The sequence below is a fragment of the Amblyraja radiata genome, chromosome 17, assembly GCF_010909765.2.
Source record: "Amblyraja radiata isolate CabotCenter1 chromosome 17, sAmbRad1.1.pri, whole genome shotgun sequence".
Lineage (NCBI taxonomy): Eukaryota > Metazoa > Chordata > Chondrichthyes > Rajiformes > Rajidae > Amblyraja > Amblyraja radiata.
In genome coordinates, this window is record NC_045972.1 from 19400090 (window position 1) to 19427712 (window position 27623).

The 27623-nt window shown below is 48.3% G+C and overlaps 1 protein-coding gene and 1 long non-coding RNA gene across 4 annotated transcripts in view; both read right to left on the reverse strand.

The window, feature by feature from the left end:
• Nucleotides 1-27623, reverse strand: part of gse1 (Gse1 coiled-coil protein) — a 507238-nt gene that overhangs the window by 108814 nt on the left and 370801 nt on the right. The gene's annotated exons all lie outside the window — the stretch shown is intronic.
• LOC116982560 lies at nucleotides 1815-25926 on the reverse strand. Its single transcript, XR_004414493.1, has 3 exons — nucleotides 24470-25926; nucleotides 19516-19522; nucleotides 1815-1826 (listed from the first exon to the last, which is right to left on the reverse strand). It is a non-coding gene; the product is annotated as an uncharacterized LOC116982560 (long non-coding RNA).

A 27623-nucleotide genomic window follows, 5' to 3' on the forward strand; every position in this document is an offset into this window, starting at 1 on the left:
CACACAGCTCCCGATTCAGGGACCCTTTCCAGCTGTAACCAGGCAATTAACCCATCATCTCACCAACTAGAGAGCTGCACTAAACGTTATTTCCATTCTCATGTATCTGAACACTGTGGATGGCTCGTTTGTAAACAGTCTTCCCACTGACTGGTTAGTACGTAACAGTGTACCTTGGTGCACGTGACTATAAACTAAACTGACTAACACAGATGCAAGGGTCTGCAGATGCTGGTTTACCAAAAAAGACACAACGTTCTGGAGTAACTCAGCAGGTCAGGCAGCATCTCTGGGGAACATGGATCGGTGACGTCATCAATCCATGTTCACCAGAGATGCTGCTTAACTCCTTGAGTCACTCCAGCACTTTGTGTCTTTTTTGCTCTCATTTCAAGACAGCAGGATGGAGACATCTAACAAGGGGGTCCGCAATGTTCCAGATTTAGTTTAGAGATACAGCGCGGCAACAGGCCTTCCGGCCCATCGAGTCCATGTCGACCAGCGATCCCCGCACACGAGCACTCATCTGCGTGCAAGGGTCAATGAACAATTTTTACCGAAGCCAATCAACCTACAAACCTTATACCTACAGACCATTTTCCTGTGCTTTGTCGGCAAAACTTGTAATCTTTGATGCAGAGTTTGGGTTTATTGTCACGTGTCCCGAGGTGCAGGAAAAAAGCTTTTGTTGCGTGCCAACCACTATACAGGAAAGACTATACACGATCGAGAATCGAGAAGTATGGTGGTGGATGGTTCCAGGCACTTGGTTTAATACATTTTGAAAGCTTGGCAAGGGGAGGGGGGGGTGGGGGGAAAGGTGGGAGAAAAGAAAATAACGTCCGATATATTTCTCTTGTGTGAAATGGGGCCTTGTTGATGATCTCATCGATGAATACCTAATGTGCCAAATCGGAAACCATTCCAGAGCCCCCGGCAGCCCAGGCAAGATTCCAAAATACGTCTCTGTACAGATAAGATGCAAGCTGCATGAGCAGCCTGCCGGGGTGCATTGTTTCGAGAGAGGGACACTGCCCAGCAGATGGCAGGTATAACAAAGCAGCTTGCAATGGCCAAAGCAATTATTTATCTAATTATGATTTACCACTTAACCACATGATCTTTGCAGAGTTGTGGGCAATTAAAATCAGTGTGATTATGTGGATTATGCAAATTGGGCAGAGCAGAGCAATTAAATTTTAGAGCACACACATGCGAGCTGTCAGGGAGTGGGTCAGGGAACCCAAGGGCCCCTGTGCTGGCACTGGGACGGCTGACCTGCTGTAGTGCGCCACTAGCAAGGACATCAATTATCATCCCTTCACCCCGATCCCCACTCGCCTGTCAAGCCTTTCACTGAGGCCGCAGGGGAGGGCATCCAGAATGAGAAGGAGCAGGGAGGGAGAGGAGCAGGGGACAGGAGCTGCCTGCATGCACACGCACACACGGAAACACACACAGAAATACACACGTTTATGCTTGTACACACACGCAGATAGACACACACACACACACAGCATACGCATGCACACAAATATATCCACACACACACACAAAGCACATTCATCCCTAGTTTCCCCCTCCCTGACTCTCAATCTGAAGAAGGGTCTTGACCCAAAACATCCCCAATTCTTTTTCTCCAGAGTTGCTGCCTGACTCCAGAATGCCGAGTTGCTCCAGCATTTTTGTGTCTATCTTCATGCACACAAACGCAGATAGACACACACACACACACACACACACACACACACACACACACTGGTTTTCTCCAGTAATTCCCGTTTCCTCCCATGCTCCAAAGACGTACAGGTTTGTTGGCTACATGGCTGAGTATAATTGTAAATTGTCTCTCGAGTGCGTAGGATAGTGTAAGTGTGCGGGGATCGCTGGTCAGCGCGCCAAAGGAGCTGTGTCCGTGCCATATGACAACTAAATGAACCACAAAGATCCATATTCTCCAAAGATGTTGCCTGACCTGCTGAGTTTCTCCAGTGCTTTGTGCCTCCTTTTCTTCTTAATTCATCCAGGTTAAGTTGTTCGAGGTCGAAGCCCCACTCCAGCGACAAGCAGAAGACGCCAACTAAAGAGGCTCAGCACTGTTGGAGGAACAATCCTTCAGTGGTACGTTAAAGTGTCCACGCAGCCAGACGCTCAATGCTGTGTTTCATGAAGAACATGGATAGGTGGCATCTCGGGTCAGAACCCTTCTCTGGACTCTGTAGTTCCTGAACTGCAGGAGACATCATTGCCGTTTTCCACCCCTTGTCTCCCTGCTGCAGACGGGATTCAATTCCATTGTCATAGAGTCATAGAGCGTGGAAACAGGCCCTTTGGCCCAACTTGCCCAGTGGTCGATGGTCACACCCTATTTAGCTACTCTGACTGAACTAAGGGGCCTCCTTGCGTCTATATTGGAAGGGGAGCAAATATGGGAAGATCATGACTGGCGGGGGGGGGGGGGGGGGGGGGGGGGGGGGGGGGGGGGGGGGGGGGGGAGAGAAAGACTGTGAAAGCCACGGATTAGGGCAATGGATAACACTTCCTCCCTGAATCAGAATTGTACATTTGCTTTGGGAAACAAGGCCAAACACACAATTAAAATATGTAAGAAGGAACTGCAGGTGCTGGTTTAAATCGAAGATAGACACAAAAAGCTGGAGTAACTCAGCGGGTCAGGCAGCATCTCTGGAGAAAAGGATTAGGTGACGTTTCGGGTCGAGACCCTTCTTCTTTAACTAAAATACCTGAGTGAGCACAGGAGTAAAGGGAGGGGGGGGGGGCAAAGAAATGAAAAAAACACCCTTCACTAAGCAAATACAAATGACCAAATAATAAGCTTGGACAATGGAGATAATGAAGTTTTCATGTTATTGATTGTTCTGGTGACTTATGCTTCTCATTATCAGGAAGGTATGTGTTTATTGTGCTCTTTCAACCAGCCAAATCCTTTTTCGTTTTAAAATGATAAGCCCACTAGCACTGACTCAATCAATGTGGGCTTAATGCTCTGCACGAAGCTGCAGATGGTACCAGTAGGCCGGCTGGGTTTATCTCTGGGTAAGGGATGAACATTGGCAACGCTGCAGATTTTCGGCGTGCATTTTGATTTTGCTAATAATCAGGCCATCTGCTAGCAATCGATGGCCCGCTCCGCACTTGTCATCAGCCATCCGGCAAGACGTCGCCTGGATCGCAGTCTGCACTCCCAGCCCCTGCTGCCAGGCACACAGCTCTCCCCAGAGCCAGCAATTGCCCAGCTCCCCTCCTTCAACTCCCCTCCCATCCCACTGCGCTCCAGCCTCAATCCCTGCTGCCACTTTAGGACGAGGGGAGGACGAGGACTAAGGAAGGAAGTGGGGGAGAGAGAGAGGGAAAGGAGAGAAGAGGGGGAGGGAGAAGAGAGGGGAGAGAAGAGGGGGAGGGAGAGAAGAGGGGGAGGGAGAGAAGAGGGGGAGGGAGAGAAGAGGGGGAGGGAGAGAAGAGGGGGAGGAGAGAAGAGGGGGAGGGAGAGAAGAGGGGGAGGGAGAGAAGAGGGGGAGGGAGAGAAGAGGGGGAAGGAGAGAAGAGGGGGAGGGAGAGAAGAGGGGGAGGGAGAGAAGAGGGGAGGGAGAGAAGAGGGGGAGGGAGAGAAGAGGGGTGAGGGAGAGAGAGAGGGAGAGGGAGAGAAGAGGGGAAGAGGGGGAGAGAGAGGGAGAGGAGAGATAGAGAGGGGAGAGAGAGAAGAGGGGGGAGAGAAGAGGGGGGAGAGAAGAGGGGTGGGAGAAGAGGGGGAGAGAAGATGGGAGGGAGAGAAGAGGGGGAGAGAAGAGGGGGAGAGAAGCGGGGGAGAGAAGAGGGGGGAGAGAAGAGGGGGAGAGAAGATGGGAGGGAGGAGGGAGGAGGGGAGAGGAGAGGGGGAGAGAAGAGGGGGGAGAGAAGATGGGGGAGAGAAGAGGGGGAGAAGGGCAGGAGAGGGGGGGTGAGAGGGGCAGGAGAGGGGAGGGAAGAGGCGTAGGAGAGGGGGGGGTGAGAGGGGCGGGAGAGAGGGGCAGGAGAGGGGGAGGAGAGGGGGAGGAGAAGGGGGAGGAGAAGGGGGGAAAGAAAGAGGTGGGGGAGGGAGAGGGAGAGGGGGGGGGGGGTGAGGGTTGCTGCGACACAGAGCTGAAGTCAGGTAGATTTTGCACAATGCACACAAAGACAAAAACGGCTGGCACAGATGTGGCAGGCTTCACCATTAACTGGAGTCGAGGCATTCATGCTCAGTCATTAATCATCTCTGTAAGGGAGGGTTTTCAGAGCAGGCGTTCAAAGGTTGGGAAGATGATGAGATGGAAGCTGGGCAGAGACGAGCCCCTCACCTGATGGCGGAGAATCACGGCTGATCACCAATGCTGTGTCTGACTGTCTCCTCCGAAGACTGGGACAAACTGCATGGAACAAGGCCTTTCGGCCCACTGAGATCCACTATCTGCCAAGTACCCATTCACTAATGTACATAAAGTTCTGGAGTAACTCTGGAGCAAAGTGCTGGAGTCTACCAATCTGTTCCTCAATTCCAAAACTCCATCTATTGGTCGGGGGAATGGGTTTAGAACATGTTATGCAGTCAAAACTGTGCAGGGGCAGTCAGTGTGTGGGTCTCAGATTACTCATGTTCAATCATTCACTGCAAAGCTAATGCCCAGTCTTTTTTTTAGTTTTTAGTTAGAGATATAGAGCGGACAGATGCAGGCTCTTTGGGTCTGCACTGACCAGCACACTAACACTATCCTACGCACACTCGGGACAATTTACAATCTTTACCGAAGCCAAATTAACCTACAAACCTGCATGTCTTTGGAGTGTGAGAGGAAACTGGAGCACCCTGAGAAAACCCACACGGGTCACAGGGAGAACGTACAAGCTCCATACAGACAGCACCCCTAGACAGGACCGAAACCGTGTCTCTGGTGCCGTAAGGCAGCAACTCTACCACTGCGCCACCGTGCCATCCAGTCCTTAGGCAATGGCATCGCTGGCATTGGCATCGGCGTTCGTTGTTAGCACGTGACAAAAAGCTTTTCACTGTACCTCGGTACACGTGACAATAAACTAAACTGAATAAGCTAAGCTGAACTCCGCTAGTGATGAGCTGTGGCGTGCTACATCACTGCCAGATTGGTGAGGCAACAAAAATAATCCAGATTTACCTCCCACCCAACAGAGAACAAAGGCTTCATTCCAGGACATAAACCACAATCAGATGAGAGTCTCCCATCTCCTGCGCAAACGTGTCGTGATCTAGTTACATCGTTGCCCATGGTAATCGTCTTCTGTCAGCGCAGATTAGTAAAATTCACTGTATATTTAATCTGCTTGTCCGAATTAATTGATTTTTTTTTTTTAAACTCGGTAATTGTCTACATTTGCACCACTCCAATCACGAGCCCGCAACAAGTTAATGACACAACAGAGGGCCAACCACAGTGCCATCGTAAGCAGAATCAATTACGGACCTTGGACAACATTTTTACATCACTGTAGGCAAGGTAAAGAACTCTATTAATGGAAGAAAAAAAAACTAATTTCGGTTATTCATCACTCACATTGGTTCTTTAAAGGATGACAGACAGGCAGACAGACAGACAAGTACTTGTCGTGCCTTATAATAAAATTCAGGTATAATCTCAACTGACTCTCTCCATCATTCCCCCCTCCCCACCCCCCGGAGTTTTGTGGGTTGCAGGCCAAATATTTACTGCCCATCCTTAATTGGCCTTGACAAGGTGATACAGAGTCTCCATCATGAGTGACTGGAGTCCTTCTTGCTCGTGTAGGTTGGGGAGAGAGTTCCAGTGGAGATGACTGGAAAAGAAACAAGTGATTGATGGTTTTTATATCCTGGTGGCCCTTGTCCTTCACGATGAAACAAATCATAAATCGGGAAGTATTGTTGAAGAGTCATTTGCTGAGACATCTTGCACATGATGCCCCACAGCCTGTGGGCCACAGGATAGATAAGACACAAAGTGCTGGAGTAACTCAACGGGTCAGGTAGTATCTCTGGAGAACATGGATAGGTAGAAGCAAAGAACTGTAGATGCTGGTTTATACCAAAGATAAGACATAAAATCCTGGAGTAACTCAGCGGGCCAGGCAGCGTCTCTGGAGAAAAGGGATGGGTGACATTTCGGGTCGGGACCCGTCCTCAGACTGCTGCCTGACCAGCCGAGCTACTCCAGCAATTTACGACAATGTTTGGTGTGAACCAGCATCTGCCTTTTTAGTTTCTACGCCCAGTCAGAAGAAAGGTCCTGACCCAAAATGTCACCCATTCCTTTTTCTCCAGAGATGCCGCCTGACCGGCTGAGTTACTCCAGCACTTTGTGTCTATCTACTTATCTCTATTATCTCTAGCAGCTACTAAGTTATGGGTAAAAGTGGCATTAAGCCACATGGATCAGCAGGTCCTCAGGTCAATTTTATCATAAGACATGGGAGCAGCATTAGGCCATGTCTTATTGAATTTGAATTCCATTGAATCCACTCCACCGTTCGATCATGGCTGATCTATTTTTTCCTCTCAAACCCATTCTCCTGCCTTCTCCCTGTAATCTTTGATGCCCATTCTAATCAAGAACCTATCAATCTCCCCTATAAAAATACCCAATGACTTGGCCTCCACAGCCGCCTGTGGCAATGAATTCCCTAAATTCATTGGCTAAAGAAATTCCTCCTCATCCCCATTCCAACATACACCCTACACATGCCCCTGGTATAAAAGGCTCGGGAAAGGCAAAAAGAGAAACCTTCAAAATGAATCTCCACAAACAGAAAAGCTGAAGCTCCAAATGCTTTAACCATTGAGTTCTACCACATTTTACAACAAAATGGATCTACTCTTCCAGCTTCGAAAGTGGTTCCAATAATAGATACAGCCACCTGAATAGGGAATTTAATCTGCTTCACTAAATTGCCTTGCAAGGGACTGCAGTGACATTTTAAAAATAGCTAATTAATCCATCGGATCAATTAGAACTAACAAGCTGTCAACTCTGGTTTCTTTTTCACTCTCCTCGTTATTTTGTTTTGTGTTCATCTCAAAGTGGATCTGCAAGGCCCACGTTCTGGCCGCACTCTCCGACATGCCTCTCCTCACCGCTCGGGTGGACGGTGAATTGGTGCACACCTCCCGTTTACCCTCTCACTCTGCTCAAAGTGACGCACACTCCGCAGGAGGCAGGGACAAAGGAGGACGTCAAGTGCTGCTGGAAGGTCAACAACTCGGTGAAAGACGCGCTTTGGTCGGCCCGAACCTTGTTGACCTCCCGGCAGAGTGAGATGTCCGCCAGGGAATGTTGCCAACTGGCCCGCTCCACACTGCAGGAGCACGTGCTGAGGGATGCACTGAAGCTCGGTGCAGCCAACGCCAAGGCTCTGTGGAGGGGGGGGGGAACCACAGTCTAGGGTCCTTCCACTGCTGGACATTCGTGGGCAGAGTGTGGTGGAGATGCCCCTCAAATGAGGGAAGGAATATCACCCTTGGAGGCCACGTGGGTAGCAAGGGTACCGGGCATAATTATGCCTTTTAGGAACACTACGAAACACAACACCAATGAATGTACGTATAGCCGTGGAGAATATCGGAGGAATTTTGCGTTTATCCTGAATAAAGTTTATTTTGATTTTTTTTATAAACAAAGGAGGCAGCAGGCCTTTGCGTGCACTCTGTGCTGATCTGCTAATTAAAGTTTAAACAGGCTAGTTCATAAAAAGCATCAGGCTACCAAAGCAGCATTGTACCATAAATGTTTAAAGCCCTGTAATCACCCACCATCAAAGCTTTCTAGGCAGCGTGCAGTGTGCAAGGCTAACAAACACTTCGGGCTGACTATACTCATCAGTTTTAGGGACATATGTTGCTGCTGTTATCGGTGTCAGTACACAGCAGTAAAGTGTAAAAAATGATTACAATGGCATTTATCCCTGTCCACTGACAGATGCTATGAAACCCAGGGAAGAAAGCAAGAACATCTGGTCAGCCTGCCTTCTACACAGGTGTTGATCAAACAAGAGTCCTACCCTTTCTCTTGCCCTGCCAGGTTACTTCAACAGATTAACTCTTTTAACAGTAACACCCTGCCTTGTTTCTGAAGCATTACAAGCCCAAACAACAGTGCACTCCCATTTCTTCTTGCATCAGGCAGGTTTCATGCTTCGCACCAATAAGAAGTAACAGGCGGCGCAGCGGTAGAGTTGTTACCTTACAGCGCCAGAGACCCAGGTTCGATCCTGACTACAGGCGCTGTCTGTACGCAGTTCATACGTTCTCCCCATGACCAGCGTGGGTTTTCTCCTGGTGATCCGGTTTCCGCTCGCAGTCCAAAGACATATAGGTTTGTCGGTTAATTGTAATTTGTCCCTTGCGCGTGTAGGATAGTGCTAGTGTGCGGGGAGCGCTGGTTGGTGAGCCAAAGGGCCTGTTTCTCTAAACTAAAAGGTGCCACAGTAATTTATAACAAGACTGCTTTATGCAGAAGAAACAAGACCCGAACTCAATGTGACGGAAAGTGCAGGAGTAACTCAGTAAGTCAGGCAGCATCTCTGGAGAACATGGTTAGGTGACGTTTTGGGTCGGGACCCTTCTTCAGACTGATCAAGGGTCCCAACCTGAATGTCACCTATCCATGTTTACCTGGCCCACAGAGTTACTCCAGCACTTTGTGGTCTTTCATGTAAACCAGCATCTCCAGTTCCTTGTTTCTACACCTGAACTCAACGGATGGCTCAAACACACTTACATACGACTATCATAGATAAAACTCATCCTGCAAAACAATTAGGGTGGCACAGTGGCGCAGCTCACAGTGCCAGAGGTCCTGGTTTGATCCTCACCCAGGGTGCTGTCTATATGGAGTTTGCACGCTCTCCCTCTGACCGCATGTTTTGTTTTCCAGTTGCTCCCAAATCCCAATGATTGTGAGGGTTTGTCAGTGAAATTAGACTCTATAAATTGTCCCTAGTGTGTAAGGAGTGGACGCAAAAGTGAGATACCATAGCACCAGTGTTCGGCATGGACTCAGTGGGCCGAAGGGAGTTTCCATGCTGTATCATTTACAAGAGAATTCCTGAATGGGTTCAAAAGTGATATGTGAATTCTACCGCAATGTATTTCCCCTCTCATGAAACATGTGGTGCACTAACTTCAACTTTCAATCTGTCCCTTGCGTTCCAGAGATCAAAAGTTTTCAATTGGAAGATTAGACTGGAGATTGGATCAGAGTTTGTTGGGAAGATCTGGCAGAGTAGAAAAGGGGAATGTTATGCCCATTATGAATGGTTCAAAGAACAGGAGGTAGAGATGTACACCTTTGGGCAAAATTTACCAAGCTTCAAAGATACAATGCAGACACAGGCCCTTCGGCCCACCGAGTCCGCGTTACTCAGCGATCCCCATACACTAGTACTACCCTGAAGTTGGTGATGGTCCCATGCACCCACTCAATAAAGACCCTCACATTTGACCTTGGAAGATAATTGATAAAGCACAGTAATACAGCGTGGAAACTGCCCCATCGATACAACATGCGCACACCGACCAACATGTCCCATCTACACTAGTCCCACCTACCTGCATTTAGTTCATATCCTTCTATATCTGTCCTATCCATGTACCTGTCTAAATGTTTCTTAAACATTGCAATTGTATCTACTTCAACTACCTCCTCAGGCCGGTCATTCTATAGGCCCACGACCCTTTGTGTGAAAACATTACCCCTCAGGTTCCTATTAACTCTGTCTCCCCTCAGTTTAACCCTATGTCCTCCGATTCTTGATTCCCCTACCATGGGCAAGAGACTCTGTGCGTTTGGAATGGCACTAGTTTAGTTTTGAGATACAGCATGGAAACGGGTCCTTTGGCACACCGGATCCATGCTGACCATCGATCAGCATTCCCATTGGTTCTATGCTATCCCACTCACCCACTCCCCACATCCAAGGAGCAACCTACAAACCAGCACATCTTTGGGATGTGGAAGGAAACCGGAGCACTCAGAGGAAATCCAAGCAGTCACAGGGAGAACGTGCATACTCCACACAGACAGCACCCAAAATCAGGAACGAACCTGCGCCTCTGGCGCCATGAGATGGCAGATCTACCAGCTGTGCCACCGTGCCTAACTAGAGATAGAATAATATGCAGGGTTCCGGGCGGGAACTGAGAGACTGCTCCACTCGGGGGTGACATAGACTCAACGGGCCGAATGTCTACCACCAGTACTCCAAATTGTCTACGGTTCTATGTTTCACTGGTGCTGTTGCCTAGAGGTATTTGTCAGCTCCAAACCTCTTCTGCAAAGGGTTTTCCCGGCTCAGGGGGTCGGTCGCTCGGATCCTGACCAAGAAGACACACTGCAAAACGTCAGCTAGAAAGGATTTTTTTGCTTTGAATAAACAGGTGCACATTTGCATCCTGCAGCCATCAGCCTCAAGGCAGAAACACACATTTTAATTGGGCCATGGATTAGCCTTGGCTGCGGTGAGAGTGCCATTATGTAGCGCGGAAAAGAATAAATTTAGCAAGTGTTTATCGTATTAATCACAGTGCAACTGCTGGGGATGAGCAATGTGCATTCTAGCTAATGTGGCAGATTTAGAACTGAATACACAGGCACGTCTTTGTGCGGTGGGAAGGTTTTGAACATATATATGAAAATAATCAAGGTGAGAGGGGTCATTAAGAGAAAGTATTGCTGATCCAGGTAAGCAGATGATGCGTGGGTTTGAATTTGCATGAAACCGATTGTTTGATTCCTCCGACCTGCAGGCACTTTTCTTGACGAGACCAGGCAAAATGCTGCAATACAGTCATCGAGGTGCTCCACAACTCTCCCCAGGGCCCTGACATTCACTGTGAAGGTCCCGCCCTGGTTTGACTTCCCAAAGTGCAGCATCTCGCACCAATCTGCATTAAACTCCATCAACCATTCCTCAGCCCACTTGCCCAGCGGATCAAGATCCTGCTGTCTTTTGATCACCATCTTTGTTATCTACGATACCACTAACTTCAGTCTCATCTGCAAACATACTATCATCATGCCGTGTACCTTCTCAGCCAAATCGTGATATAAACCACAAACTGTCATGGGCCTAGAGTCAGGGAGTAGGTGGGAGTAGGTCCTCCAGCCCAAATCATCCATGCAGACCAAGATGCTCGGCACAGTGGTGCAGCAGGTAGAGGTTGCTACCCCACACCACCAGAGACTCCGATTCGATCCTGATCTCTGGTGTTGTGCATGTGTGTGGAGTTGCATGTTCTCCCTGTGATGGTATTGGGGATCTGGTTTGCTCCCACATCCCAAAGAGGTGCAGGATTGTAGGCCAATTAACCTCTGTAAATTGCCTGGGGAATGCCCAGAGGAGGTTTAACCGAATGATCCCAGGAATGATTGGGTTAACATACGATGAGCGTTTGACATAACTGGGCCTGTTCTCACTGGAGTTTGGAAGGATGGGGGGGCACTTGATTGAAACTTACTGTATAGTGAACGGCCTGGAAAGAATGGATGCGGAGATGATGTTTCTACTAGTGGGAGAGTCCAGGACACCGGCCATAACCTCAGAATGAAAGGAGGTGAGGAGGAATTTCTGTCATCGGGGGGGGGGGGGGGGGGGGGGGGGGGTTGAATCTGTAGAATTGCCACAGAAGGCTGTGTATGCCAAGTCATTGGGTATTTTTAAGGCGGAGATCTACGGATTCTTGAATAATATGAGTGTCAGGGTTTATGGGGAGAAGGCAAGAGAATGTGGTTGAGAGGGAAAGATAGATCAGCCATGATTGAACGGTGGAGTAGACTTGATGGGCTGAGTGGCCTCATGTGGTACAGTGCGAAAACAGGCCCTTCGGCCCACAAAGTCCATGTCAACCAGCGATTCCCACACATTAATACCATCCGACACATACTAGGGGCAATTTACACGTATACCAAATATACAAGCCCAAGCCAATTAACCTACAAATGTGTATGTCTTTGCAGTGTGGGAGGAAAACGAAGGCCTCGGAGAAAACCCACGCGGTCACAGGGAGAATGAATAAACTCCGCACAGACAGCACCAGTGGTCGGGATCGAACCCGCGTCTCGGGCACGACAAGCGCTGTAAGGCAGCAACTCCACCGCTGCGCCACCGTGCCGCCCATGAACATTCCACAGTTTCATGGTTATTGGGATTAGCTTTAATTCCAGATTTATTTAATTACTTGAATTTGACTTCACCCAGCCGTTGAACCTCTGTCTCTGGAACTGTGGGGGCTAGACTACATGACGACTCCACGCCAGACCTCTGCAAGCTTTGGGGTATGGACTGCACCACAGCATATTATGGACAACAAGAAGCCACCAAAACACATATTTAAGTCCATACGCCTGTCTAGCTGTTTGCGTGTCAAGTTGTTCAGAGGTCATCAAATGAATCAACTGTGCTGGAAACACAACCTTATAAACCTTGATGTTTGCAGAACAAAATCAACAAATAAAACTAAGCAGGTTTTTATATAAAAACAACTTTGACCATGTCACTTCCCCAGCTCACATCAGGAAGATTACCAGGTTGATTTTCTACTCTCTGTAAAGTTAATGGATTCAAAGTCAAAGCATAGCAGAGACCATTCCACTGATCAGCACAGATAAAGCAGTCATTGAGCTTCGAGGGGCAGGTTGAAGCCCATTCGTATTAGTTTAGTTTAGAGAATCAACGGAGAAAATGGCCTTTCAGCCCACCAGGTCCGCACCGACCAGCGATCCCCTCATATTAACACTATCCTACACACACTAGGGGCAATTTTTACATTTACCAAGCCGATTTACCTGCATACCTGCACGTCTTTGGAGTGTGGGAGGAAACCGAAGATCTCGAAGAAAATCCACACGGTCGAGGGGAGAACGTACAAACTCCGTACAGACAGCACCCGTGGTCGGGATTGAACCCGGGTCTCCGGCACTGCAAGCGCTGTAAGGCAGCAACCTAACCGCTGTGCCACCGAGCCGATCTCTGTTACAGAAGTCGTTTTCCACCAAATCTAACAGGAGAGGTTCCAATGGGTCTGAAATGTCACCGCACTAAATACTACAGTGATAGCTTAGCAACTGTCGAGTGGCAGTCTACAAGGTTCAGCGGAAGGAGACAGGTGAGAAGGGAAGCGCATTTAGTCACCACACAGGCAGCAACAGACAAACCATCTGCTGGAGGAAGTCAATGGGTCATGCAGCATCTGTGGGCGGTGGTGGAAATGTTGACGTTTCGGGTCAACCACTTATATACTGATGTAGCCGTTTCCACAACACCAACTTTCATGTCATTCATAAACCAACTGATCATTTGTCCTACATTTATACCCAAGTCGTGAAGGTATATCACAAACCATAGATCCTAGCTCCAATTTCTGTGGTATACCAAAGGTTATAAAGTTGAAATTTAAAAAAATCAGCCTTCCTCCTATTGATATTTTCTACATGAAATCTGCCTTCCCCCAATTCAAGACCTAACCTCTAGGACCAACCCTATCCTTCTCCATAACTGCTTTTAAAACTTATGTTCAATATTCCCACTGTGCTCCCCCAATAACACATCCACCACAGGCACAGATTCACCGCCTTAGATAAGGATGAGTACTGTCCCCGCCTGTGGTAAGACTCAAGATATTGTCGCAAAATAATTTCTTACAACTCAACCACACAAATTCGCCCACATCTTCTCGACCCGAAACGTCACCTATTCCTTTTCTCCAGAGTTGCTGCCCGACCTGTTGAGTTACTCTGCTATTCGGTCTAATCCCCATTGCACAAAACAATCCCAGTCAATACTGGGGAATGTTAAAAACTCCCACTACTGTGTACCCAATGCTCTCACACCTTTGTGGATTAAGTTACATATCTGTTCCTCTAATTCCCTTTGACAACTTGGAGAACGGCTCGATAATCCTAACAAAGTGATCATAGAGGCATAGATACATAGAGCACAGAAACAGGGCCTTCAGCCCAACTCTTCATGCCACAACTATGCTAGCCCCATTTGCCCGAGTTTGGACCTCTAAACCTTTCCCGTTTACCTACCTGTTCAAGTGTCCTTTAAAATGATGCACCCCGGATCTTATTCCTATATTCTACCCATATCATCTCATCGGAAGATCTCTCCAAAATAAACTCTCCACATCTTTGTTGTGTTCTCCCTTTTCAGTAGTGTGACCCCCCCCAACCACCACCACCCCACTGCTCCTTTACATTCCTTTTGGCATGCCTCAAACCTACACTCTGGAATATTAAACTGCCAGTCCTGCCCCTTCCGTCAACCCAGTTTCACAGGGTGGCACAGTGACACAGCGATAGAGTTGCAGCCTTACAGCGCCAGAGACCCAGGTTCGATCCTGACAAAGGGTGCTGTCTGTACGGAATTTGGGTGCTCTCTCTGTGACTAGGTGGGTTTACTAAAGATGCTCCAATTTCCTTCCACACTCCAAAGACATACAGGTGTGTAGCCTGTGTACGGTGTGTTCGCTGGTCGGCGCGGACCCGGTGGGCCGAAGGGCTTGTTTCCATGCTGTATCTCTATAATCTAAAGTAAAGTTCTATCACTCATTCTCAAATATCGCTGTGACACCGCGACAGAAGGCAGGCCAAATACTCGCCCTTTGTGCAAACATTCACAGACTGCGGTGAGTATTAAACTAGACTGCTGTCCTTGTTTCGCACTTGTTAGAAAATCATGAATTGTTACATGTCCAAAACGGTTGAAAACGGACACAGCCTGGAGCAGTCTGAGCTACAGAGAGGATGCAATGTGACCCCAGCTGGAAGCTGCAAGCAGCAGCATCAGTCAAAGGGCTATTTTGGGCAAGCCAGCCCGGCAAGAGTTGAGTGAGATGCAGTGGCGTGTATGCTGGTGCTGCCAGCTTTCCCAGATGCAATTTGCACGTGTGAGACTTGCAACTAGCAGAAGCCTGTTGTCACAAAGCACACAGCACAAGGAGGGTCATAGAATGATAGAGTCACTCAGTGTGGAAACATGCCCATCAGCCCAACTTGCCCACACCAGCTAATATGTCCCATCTACACTAGTCCCCCCTGCCTGCTTATGGCCTACATCTCACTAAATCCGTCCTAACCATGTACATGTCTAAACATTTCTTAAACGTTGCGATAGTACCTGCCTCAACTACCTCCGCTGGCAGCTCGTTCCATACACCCACCACCCTCTGTGTGACAAAGTCACCCCTCGGGTTCCTATTAAATTTGCCCCCCCTTCACCTTAAACCGATGTCCTCCGGCTCGCGGTTCCCCAACTCTGGGCTAGAGACTCTGTGGGTCGGTCTGTGGTCGGGATCGAGACTGGAAACACACGGAAGGTGGAAAGTGGTTTTTAAACACAGTCACTGGCTCTCCTCAACGTAGCACATGACAAAAGGGAAGATGTGACCCCAGGTATGGGCAGCTACGTGCGTGCCTATTCACCTCTTTATCACTCTGGAATGATAACGAAGTGTGGCAGCCAGCCACTTGGCCAAGGGGAAGATCACACACCTCCTTAGATTAGATTTCTTCAACATTTGCCCGTGTATACGACTCAGCAGGGAGTCAAAAGGTCATAAGGAATAGGAGTAGAATTAGGTCATTCAGCCCATCAAGCCTACTCCGCCATTCAATCGTGGCTGATCTATCTCTCCCTCTCAACACCATTTTCCTGCCTCCTCCCATGACCTGTGACACCCGTACTAATCAGTACCCAATGACTTGACCTGCACAGCCACGTGTGGCAATGAATTCCACAGATTCGCCACACCCTGGCTAAGGAAATTCCTCCTCATCTCCTTACTTAAGGTACATCTTTTTATTCGGAGGCTATGCCCTCTAGTCCTAGACTCTCCCACTAGCGGAAACAACCTCTCCACATCCACTCTATCCAGGTCTTATCCTTTCCTCCCACATCCCAATGACACGGGGTTGGCAGGTTAACTGGCCACTGTAAATTGCATCTAGCATGCAGGCCAGTGGTAGAATATGGAATGTGGGGAGGGGGTCTAGAGCAATGGAGTAGATGAGAACATGGGGAAAATAAAAATGGGATTAATGTAAATGGAGCATGCATTTGGTGGGGTGAAGAGTCTTTTTCCATGTGAAACAGGACCTTCACCCAACCAAGTTCTCTAAATTGTCCCTAGTGTGTAGGATAGAACTACTATACTGGTGGTCATTGGTCGCTGCGGACATGGTGGGCCAAAGGATGTGTTTCCACACTGCATCTCTAAACAAGACTGAAATATCAAGCCCATTTTTATTCTTCCCACATTCTCCTTCCTATTTTCTTTGATATTTAAACACGCGTTAAATTAAGTGACTTACAGGTCAAGACCCTTCTTATGAAGAAGGTATGAAGAAGGGTCTCGGCCCAAACACCACCTACTTCTTCTCTCCTGAGATGGTGCCTGACCCGCTGAGTTACTCCAGCACTTTGTGTCAACCTTCGGTGTAAACTAGCATCTGCAGTTCCTTCCTGCACTCTAAATCAGGTGTCAATGTCTTGAGACTAAGAGACAGGTGAAAGAAAGTTTACGGAGGCATATATTTAATGACAGGGTTCCCTTATGGATTGGTAAATAGTGGCATTCTGTGGGATGTTAGAATGACACACCATCACTTGCTCCACTTTATAACATTCTGGTAGGTTTGCCATTGCCGAAGGTGACAGGGCGAAAAGATGGCCGAGATATCCAGTGGGGTTTTCCACGATTCATTCCGGGTTTACCTGTTAAATGCTGATAGAAAAGTCACAGGATTCCAGAACTGCCAGGTTACCTGGCAATTTGGGCTTGCCTTGTTAAGCAGTAACCAGCCAGAAACTCACTGGTCAAAGTCCCTGCAGCCGAATGACTTCATTCAGCCTCAATCATCCTCTGCAGCAGCATTTGGCCAGCACCCACTCGGCAAGAAATGCCAGAAGGGAAAGTCAAGTGAACGTGTTATTTAAAAAAAAAGAAGAAAATAAACAAAACTGAAAGTTAAGAGAAGGTGGCATGTCATCATTTCAGTGTCCGGTTATTCCAGTGGGAGATGAAAGTCATCTCTAAGTGAGATGTTCCAGAACTCCTGAGGTGCAGCCCAGTTCAGCTGCAAGCAGGGAGCCTTGGCTCACAATACTGGATTCCCCAGGAACATCTGAATGAATCGTCCCCTGACACATAGGTTGCTAGGTATAGTTATCCTCCATTCCCGACACCACTAGGAGGGATCAACATCAGAACCCGAGGATGATGTGTCACTATAGACACCCCACAGAATGTCACTATTTGCTAAACTATCAGGGAACCCTGCCATTAACTCTACCTATATATACTTCCTTTCGTTGCGAAACTGCGATAACATAGAATGAATGTATGGGTGGTTAGCATGGACTCGGTGGGCTGAAGGGCCTGTTTCCATGCTGTATCTCTAAACTCAACAAAATAAAAGCAGCAATGTTATTGAACTAGGGGTGAGGTGGCAGAGTGTACACAAAGCAATGGCAGATCCTGTTCTGACTGATGTTTGCGCTTCAGAGTGAATTACTGGAGAGGAAGTACGAAGATAGGTGTGGGGAAGGTCTAGGAATGTCAAAGTCCATGTATTCAAAACAGCTGTGGGTTTGTTGTCAGCATTGGCCACAAACCCGTCTGCAGGAACACGATAGAGGAGTTAAGAAAGGGAAGGCAAGGACGAGGGATGGACCAAGCGAGATCAGGCTGGAAAATGGTTAACAAATGCAATGAAACTGAAGAATGTGGTAGAAGAGCAGGAAACAGCCCCAGAACAGTCATCAATCTCCTGGAGAACGGTGAAGGAGGCCCCCTGCTCAGGACTGAAACAAGGGTTGTTCCACAGATCCTGAACCCATGGGGGCTCCCACAGCTAGGCCTTTGATTTAGCGGAAGTGAATGGAGCTAAAAGGAAAAGTTGTTCTAAATGAGAACCAGCTCAGCCCGGCAAAGTAACATTGTATCGAGCGAGCTTCCGTTCAAATAAAAAGTCACAGGCCCGTCGCCATTCGATATGGGACGGTATGGATGTCTCAGGTGATCGTCAGCTATTTGGGACTCGATGGTGGAGGGAGAAAGGGGTGGAGAGTGTCAGAATTATCGAGGAGAGAAGCAGGAAGGGAGTGGACAGGGGGAAGAAGTGATAGAGCTAAGGTGGGAAGAAATATGTTCTGTAGTAAAATAGGTTAAAATGATGTTAACCCTAGCAATCCTGTCTGGATGAATCTTGGAGAGAAGGTATGAGGTTTCGGATCTATAATGAAGTCCACGGAAGGAAGATTAACAGAGGAACTTTAGTCTATGTCCATCAGAGAGACCATGCCCTGATAAGGCCACAATGGTGTCATCACTGTCCATTGGATGAACTTATTGGATTTACCTGCTTGATGTGGCTTGCATGGACAGTAACAGTAAATATACCATGTGATAACCTAGTGTGATAACCTATTTTAGGGGGTGGCGCAGTGGTAAAGTTGCTGCCTTACAGAGCCAGTGATCCGGGTTCAATCCTGACTATGGGTGCTGTCTGTACAGATTTTGTACGTTCTTCCCGTGACCACATGGGTTTCCTCCGAATGTTCCGGCTTCCTCCAAAGACGTACAGGTATGTAGGTTAATTGGCTTTGGTAAAATTGTAAATTGTCCCTGGTGTGTAGGGCAGTGTTAGTGTAGGAGGTGACTGCTGGTCGGCACAGACTCGGTGGGCCGAAGGGCCTGTTTCTGCAGAGTATCTCTCAAGTCAAAGGTCTAAAGTGAAAGAGGTGTTGAAAGCTGACCTCTGCACGGTAAGATAGGAGTTCATAAGAACACAGAACCAGCACCATACTTACAAGTTTGATGACATTATTGGGGATAGTCCTTGGTCTGCAGAGTGCCAGAGGTAGCTTCAGAAAATGTCAACGTCATGTTGGCCATTAGCAATAATCAAAGAGAAGAGGGATAACAGGCCAGAGGGGCCATTCTGCCTTTCCCAGTCCCCATCTTACCTAACATATCCATCTGTTCTCTCCACCCTGCCCCCTTCTCACTATCTGTTTGACTTCTACATTTTCTCAGTCACCAGGCTGATGCATTGACTGTAAACAAAAATGCTGGAGAAACTCAGCGGGTGAAGCAGCATCTATGGAGCGAAGGAAATATGCAACGTTTCGGGCTGAAACGTTGCATATTTCCTTCGCTCCAAAGATACAAAGTAAACAGAGTGACTGTGGATAGAGCACTTTGCCTGAAAAAGGATTCTATCCCGAAACGTTGCCCATCCATGTTCTCCAGAGATGCCGCCTGACCCGCTGAGTTACTCCAGCACTCTGTGTTTTACACACTTTGGTTAATATCACTAACTCATCCAATACCCCAAAGCTTACGACACATCTGATTGACTTCACCAGCTCTCGATCTTTGAAACTATTCCCCAATGCTGAAGTAATTACGATGTCGAGCAAGGAGCAGATAAGTGGGGAACAGGAGAAAGAGAGGAGTGAGTTGAGTGGAACCTCATGTCTATTGAAAGCATTGTGTGCTTTGAGAAATCATAAAGAGATAGACAGTTTTGGGATGAGGGGGGAGGAGAACGTGGCAGGAGACAGTCGGTGGGATCAAGGCTCAAAAGTCCAAACTGTGCCTTGAATTGGAATTGTGGCTCCAGATACGTCATATAATTCAAACTAAAGGGCCTGTCCCACGAGCATGCGACTCCATGCGGCAAGCACTACCTAACGTGGTCGCTTGAGCCATACGGCCTCGCGGGGCCGGTCCCACTTCGATCGCCGGAGCTGTATGGAGTTGTGCGGAGCTGGTCCCGACATCGCGCAGGGCTCCGAAAAACTGACCGTGTTCAAAAATTCCGCGCGGCAACGGCCTGACGGCCCGCAGCCGCCTCGACGCCGTACGCACCTCCTCGACGGGCGTGCGCAGCGTCTCGACGCCGTACGCACGTCTTGACGCAAACAATTGTGGGAAACAATTAAATTCTTGCAGCATCAAGATATTGTAAATACAATGTGCATAGATATATATTAAACAAAAATTCAATAAATGAATAAGATTATGGCTGATGTGACTGCAACCAGTCCATCTGCAGTAGTCCTTGTTTACATAATGTCTATGTGCCTCTGCTGGAGCAGTATTCACTGCTGTCACCGCCCTTTGAGGAAGGAAGCTCCAAACACTCTTGTTTTAGATTTTGAGACTGTCGGGATACAGAACCCTTCTGGCCCCTGTCCACACTGACCACTGTTCATCCCATTGAACATTGGAAGATATTTAGACTCAAAGGCTAAAAGATTTTTTAAGGAAGCAATCGTTCTTAAGCCTTTGCTTTCTTGGTATTTCAATGCATTATCTGGCTGTCACATTCCGACCATGATCTGAAGAAGGGTCTCGACCCAAAACGTCACCTATTCCTTTTTTCCAGAGATGCTATCTGACCCGCTGATTTTTGTGTCTATCTTCGGTTTAAACTAGCATCTGTAATTCCTTGCTACACATTCCATCCTCTACCAGCTCAAAGGATGAGAATCAAACAGGGCAGAGATAGGGAGCCTGCCGGGCAATAATGAGTTCGTTGGAGCCAAGCGAGAAGTTATTCGACATTTCCCCCTCCTTACCAATAGCTAACCCCATCCCTGTCAGCCCTGTGTCTTTTTCCAATTCTGCTCCTGTCAGATAATCATTTGGAAACTAAGAAGTGGCTATTGTGGTTACTATGACAGCAGCACGTGAAGATCACAGAACAAGCTGCAGTCAATGCTGGATGAAACTACATGGCGCACCCCACATCTCCGAGTGTAGTTAACATCAACCAAAAACTTCAAAATAAAAAGAAACAAACTTAACGGGAGGGAAATTAAAGTGGCAAGGAATTGCAAGGTGCAGCTTTACATCCACATTTTTCTCATCTACTTAATAAACAAAGATTGTTGTCTACTTAATTCTAATGAAGATTAAGAAGAGATGTACGCGTTTTTTTCCCATCCAGAGTGGTGGATGCCTGGAATGCACTGCCAGGGGTGGTGGTGGAGGCAGATACGATAGTGGCATTTAAGAGGCACACGCATATGCTGGGAATGGAGGGATAAGGATCACATGCAGACAGTGGAGATTAGTTTAATTTGACCTCGTGTTCGGCACGGACATTGTGGGCTGAAGGGCATGTCCCTGTACTGTACTGTACTATGTAGAAAAAAGGAACCGCAAATGCTGGCTTACCAAAAAAAAAAAGACACAAAGTACTGGAGTAACTCACCGGGTCAGACAGCATCCCTGCAGAACATGGATAGGTGACATTTCAGGTCGGAACCCTTCTTCAGAGCGAATCAGCCATAAAAAGGATCCTGACCCAAAATGTCAGCATTCCTCTTCAGACTGAATCAGGGGCCCGATTCGAAATGCTACCCATCTATGTTCTCCAGGGATGCTGCCTGATCTGCTGAGATACTCCTGCACTTTGTGTCTGTACTGTTCTATGTTACTCTCACCTTAAAGCTCAGCTGCTTTATGCTATGACTAATCGTAACGGTAATGTAACAATTCCACTTTTGCTACAAGGGTAGTTTGTAGAAATCTATCTTCGTTGGATACACTTGGCTGAATCTTTTAATAAGTTTTCACTTGCTTTTTTCTCTTTGCTGGCTTTGACAGAAAAATAAATCAGGGGCCATGGAGAAACTGGATCCACCCAGGCCTGGGATACATATAGTCAGTCTCAGGGAGGCCTTGGAAAGACAAAATTCTATCGAGAGTTCCTCATTAAATAAATTCAAGCTGGCAACACCACGGTCTGTTACTAGAATGGCCAATGCAATGTTAGCATTCATTTCCAGGGGACTTGAATATAAAAGCAAGGGTGTAATGTTGAGGCTTTATCAGGCACTGGTGAGGCCAAATTTGGAATATTGAAAGCAGTTTTAAACAGAGTTTAGAACCAGAGAGAACGGCCTCAGAACCAAAGGACGCCTTCAAAATGGAGACGAGGATTTTTCTTAGCCAGAGAGTGGTGAATCTGCGGAATTCATTGCCACAGACAGCTGAGGAGGCCAAGACATTTGGGTTTTTTTTTTTAAAAGGCAGAGACTCTTGATTAGGAATGGTGTCAAAATTTACAGGGAGAAGGCAGGAGAATGGGGTTGGGAGGGAAAAATAGATTAACCATGATTGAATGGTGGAGTAGACGCGACGGACTGAATGGCCAAATTCTGCTCCGTCTAATGGTCTATGGCAGAAAAGTAGTGGGAGGAAAGACACACTTAAGTGCAGAAGCAGAAGACCAAAGGATGCACGAGGATGTGAAAGTGAAGAGGTTAGTTTGAACCAGGCACGGACTGGAGGATGGGTTTGATATAATGGGAGATTGGAATGCACTGACGTCAAGGAGGAGGTGATGTGGAGAGAAAGCAAGACCAGCAGAGAAATCAACTGTCGACGTAAAGAATTAACAATGTATTTGTAAAAAGCAGAGCATCTCAAAACCCAGGGCGTTAAACGATATATCAGTCATTATTTTTCCAGTGTGGAGATCAAGGATTGGAATTGGGCAGCCTGGCTGAATGAAAAAAGGGCGCAGGGCTTTTATCAAGAAGAATCACCAACAGCTTCAATCATGGGGCACAGTTAACATCAGACCCACTGCCAGACCAGAGACCCAGGTTACTATCAGACCCATGGCCCCAGGCCTGACACCCAGGTCACCATCAGACCCATGGCCAGACCAGAGTCAGCCCCATTGCCAGACCAGACACCCAAATCACCGTCACCCCTTCTCCCAGACCCGAGAGAAGCTCCCACTCAGTCCCACTCCTGGGCCAAAGGCCCGTGCCCAGCTCACCATCAGCCCCACGAGACCTGGTGTCTACTCTGCACGCTGTCAGACCCAGGTGGATAGTAAAATGGCAATGCGTACATCCATGATACTCTTTCCACAACACCCTCATGGCAGAACTGCACCAAAGTCTTTCCCTCGTGTGTTGACAGCAACCTCCGAGCAGAACTTTGTACAACGTGATCTCAGATAGAGTTGACAAAAGTAACACTTTAGGGTTTTGATGTGGATGAAACGGAGGTGGACGTGATTGTGCAAGTAGACGGTGATGGGCGTAGGATGGGGGATAGGATAGCCCTGCGCCAGCTCACCCCAAGGGTGTACGCCAACTGGTTCCGAGGGCTGGAGAAGCCGGAATCTGTTGTTTGCGTTAACCTGGACTCAAGCTCATCCTGCTGTTAGATAGGAGAGGCCCCTTGCGATGTGCAGTGGGGCAAACAGGCATGAACCCCAATTAGCTGGTAGAGCCGCTGCCACATGACGCCTGAGACCCAGGTTCAATCCTGACCTCGTGTGCTGCCTGTGTGGCTTGTATGTTCTCCCTGTGACCGTATGTTCCCTCCCCCAGTGCTCCAATATCCTCCCACATCCCAAAGAAATGGAGTTCAGTAGGTTAATGGAGTGCTGTAAATTGCCTCTGGTGTGTAAGCAAGAGGTAGAACCTGGGGAAAGTTGAGGAGAATCTGGGAAGAAGGAAAACATTGGATAAATGTAAATAGGTGGTTGATGGTTGGTATATACTCGATGGGCTGAAGGGCCTGTTTTCCATGCTGTATCTCTCTGGTACAATCTACCAATAATTTGGCCCTGGGAGGCAAACGAGGTGACTATGATTGGAAAAAATCAGACGGTAGCGAAACATAGATGATAGAACAGTACAGCACAGGAACAGGCCCTTCGGCCCACAGTGTCCGTGTCAAACATGCCAAGTTCAACTTATCGCCTCTGCCTGCACGTGATCCATATCCGTCTTTTCCCTACATATCCATTTGTCCATCGAAAAGCCTCTTAAATGCCACGATGGTAACGATGGGAAGAACTGCTGCTGGAGGCGAGCCAATTCCATAAGGGTTGGCAAAGCTTTCAACCCTCGGAGACAAGGAGGTGGTGAAGGAGGGAGTGGATGATAGTCAGCATGCAACGCACTGTGGCGAGCTGAAGGAATGGGAAGCCATTCCTGAACCCCCGCATCATTACAGATTTATACTCCCTCCCCCGTCGACCCAAAGCACCACAACAAAACTAAAATCCCGTGGGCTTTCTTTCATTAATGCTGGGGTTTGTATCTGCTTCGGTTTGGCGGTGAATGCATATTCGGAATTCACTGAGCCACCAGACATTTGCAAGCATCCCACCGAAGATAACGCACAGTCCAAACAAACTACTTACTCCAGAGTTTGGAGAGTGGCTATTAAACAACGCAGACTCGAACACATCCAAACGCTTTCCGGTGGGTGGGAGAGAGGAAGGGGGTAAGCGAGTGATACAGAGACGGAGAAAACTCAGCTATCTGGTAAAAAAAGTAACGCGCTCACATTACCACACACAAAAACAAAACCCAGGCAGAAACCACGAGCAACTAACTGAGAGGGAGGGAGGGTGTGGAGAGTGAGAGCATTGATGTTTCTTACCTGGGAGGTAGTACAGCGGTGGCTTTAGTCCAAACATGATTTTAATTTTGTTCCTTTGCAAAATAGATCTGCAGGCATGGGTGAATTACAGAGGGTCCGGGGAACAAGGTGCTCGCTCCTGTGATTCAGTCTCGCAAGCAGATTGTCATTCCCAAACCCACACTGTGCTTAAGTGACTACGAGCAACACCTTGGAGCCGCTGCAGCGCTGCCATACCCGACCGACTTCTGGCTTCGGTTGTCAACGCTGTGAAACGAGAGGGGAGGGGGGGGGGGGGGGGTGGGATCAAACGCGGCCAAATGCACGGGGTTGGGATCAGGAATAGGCATTCATCTTTTGTTTTCAAAAAATAAAGAAAATTCCAACAGGGTGCAAGATGCAACCTCCCTTTCCTCGCACTCGGCACTCTGAATGTCAAGGGCGGAGGTCAACGCATTTTGTTTCTAACTGAGCTTCAGAGAGAAGGCGAGAGAGGGGGAGAGGGGGAGCTGGCGCGGAGGGAGGGAGGGGGAGCTGGTTTTGTAAACCCTGTCAGGATCTCCTGTGTGGACGGGGCGAGAGGAGGAGCCCTTTCCCGGCTCCACGTCTGCAGAGAGAGAGAGAGAGAGAAAAAGAAGGGGGTGGGAGAGGGAAAGAAGAGGGGAGGGGGGGAAACAGAGAGACAGAGAAAGGAAATCGCCCCTCCCCCCTCCCTTCTAAAGGATCCGCAGGCGTCGATCAATCTTCATGCAAGGATCATTATCTGTAAATTGGACGTCTGGCAGAGTGACACCAGATTTGTCACTGTTAATGCAAGAGCGAGGATATAAACCGCCAGGCATCTGTTCTGCCGAGACCCTCTCTCCTCTCGTGCTTTTCACTAAAGATCCCCCCTCTCTCTCTCACACACACACACAATCTCTGCCCCTCAGTGTACCGGTCTCTCTCTCTCTCTCTTCCACTCACAGAGAGGTTTCCCGTGCAGCTACAGCTATGCAGCGAGAGAGGAGGGAAGGGAGGGGAGGGGAGGAGGGAGAGGTGTATTCAACTCATCCGCCCAGGTTGCAGCGAGGAACCAGCTGCCGCTTTCAAAGACGGTGACACGGGCCGAGGTTGGGCAAGGCGGGCGGGCGGGCGAGACGCCTCGGGACTTTCAGAGCACACAGAGAGACATACAGAGGGGAGGTGGGGGAAGCGACATCTCCGACCTGTCTACATGTCTCGTAGTGACACCCAGGAAGAGGTTAACGCGGCCGAGCTGACTGAAAGACCTGTTGGGTGTAGCAATCAGGTGCTGACGTCTCGCATCTCATCCGGCCGCCCAACACACACATTGTTATCTGATCACACTTTGTCGACTCTCCCGCCTCTCACAACCATTCTCAACCCCCCCCCCCCCCCAAACTTCCTGCAAACACACACACCATCCATTTCAGTTGCAAAGCCGCAGAGTTTAACTCCTTCGACCCCAGAGCACTGTTTTTAAAGATCAATTCCCCCCCGCCAGTTACAGACAGATAGATAGATAAAGCCCCCTCCAACCCAACCCCACACCCCACGGACATGCGTTGGGAGAGAGTTTCAAACGTCTTCATGTTCCCGGGCAACGAGCTGACTAAATACAGACACACAAGGCAGAGGGGTCCCGCTAACAGCCAGTTAACCAAACACGAGGAGGAAGTCTGTTTGACAGCGACTTGGGTTAAATGTAGGCGCAGAAAACCACCACAACAAAATAACATTGCTCACAAAACGATTAAAAAAATAATCAAAAGTTCAATGAATAATGCAGTGCAAAAATGAACCCACATCCGTTGCATCGGTTAATACACAAAGTATTTCTTTGCACTTTGATACCTAATATATCATCATCCCCCCCCCCCCCCCCCCCCCCCCCCCCCCCCCCCCCCAAATCCCATCCCATGAAGCAAAACACATTGCTGGAGTAACTCAGCGGGTCAGGCAGCATCTCAGGAGGATAGACACAATACTGGAGTAACTCAGCGGGTCAGGCAACGTCTCTGGAGAACATGAATAGCCAACGTTCCGGATCGGGACATTTCAACAGACTATTCCAAGTCCTCCAGAGATGGTGCTTGACCTGCTGAGTTACTCCAGCACTTTGTGGTTTTACACAAGATTCCAGCATCTGTAGGTCCTTGTTTCTCCATATGTTTTTCTCCCAGCTAAGCTCCTTAAATTGAAAACTAAAACTACGTAAATAAACAACAACAAGAGCCCCTAGCTTTCTGCAGAATAGCTGTGCTCCTCCGCCAGCCAGCTCCTAACGGTTCACTGACTGTGCAAGACTTGGGAGTCGAAAATAGCGAAAGAAGAAAAGAGATAAGCAATCGCTTAATCTCTCCCCAACACACTCGTCTCGGTGCTACGAGCTGGTGAAGGATTTTTGTTGTTGTTTGCAATATTATATGTAGGGTGCGTTGTGCTGGATGGGAGGAGGGTGGCGGATTGGAGCGGAATTATCCGCTCCAGGGGCGTGAAAACACAAGTGCTAAGCATCTGTCCCGTTTATTTGACTGTAACCTCCGAGGTCGAACTGAGCCTATTATCAGCTGCTGCACTTCGCGGCGGTTCATTGTCTGCGTGAGTTAAGGCTGAGTGTATCTCCTCGGAGAATGTCATCAGGCCGTCAGCGAGCGAGTGAGCAAACGCACACACACACACACACAATCAGAGGTCCCCGCTGTGTGTTGCACCGGGCTAACACCACATCCGCCCAAAAAGAACAGGCACTCACAAGCGGCTTTTGAATCAAGGTGTTGCAACAAAGGAGGGGGGGAGGGGGGTTGCTGCAATTAGTCAACTCGGTTTAACACATGCCATGGAGAATAAAGGGAAGGGACTGAGATCCAATTCTGTCCGGATTGTATTACACTGCCTCCATCGCTTCGCTTTATCCTGCACATCACTCAATACCTCCAGATAATGTATTAAAAGCCATTATGAACGCAGGAAGGCAGTGAGCGACTTTAACAAGTGCAACTATTTAAGAAAAGGCCTGCGAGAGGCCTGCTATTTCTCGGGGGCAGCGGGGGCAATGCCCACAGTCTTAGCATCTGTGGCGTGCGATGCCTTTCATGTTTCCACGGTGTTGTTTGCGCGATGTGGTGTGCTGGCACCTCGGTGAGATTAACCAACGCGTCACAATTCCTGC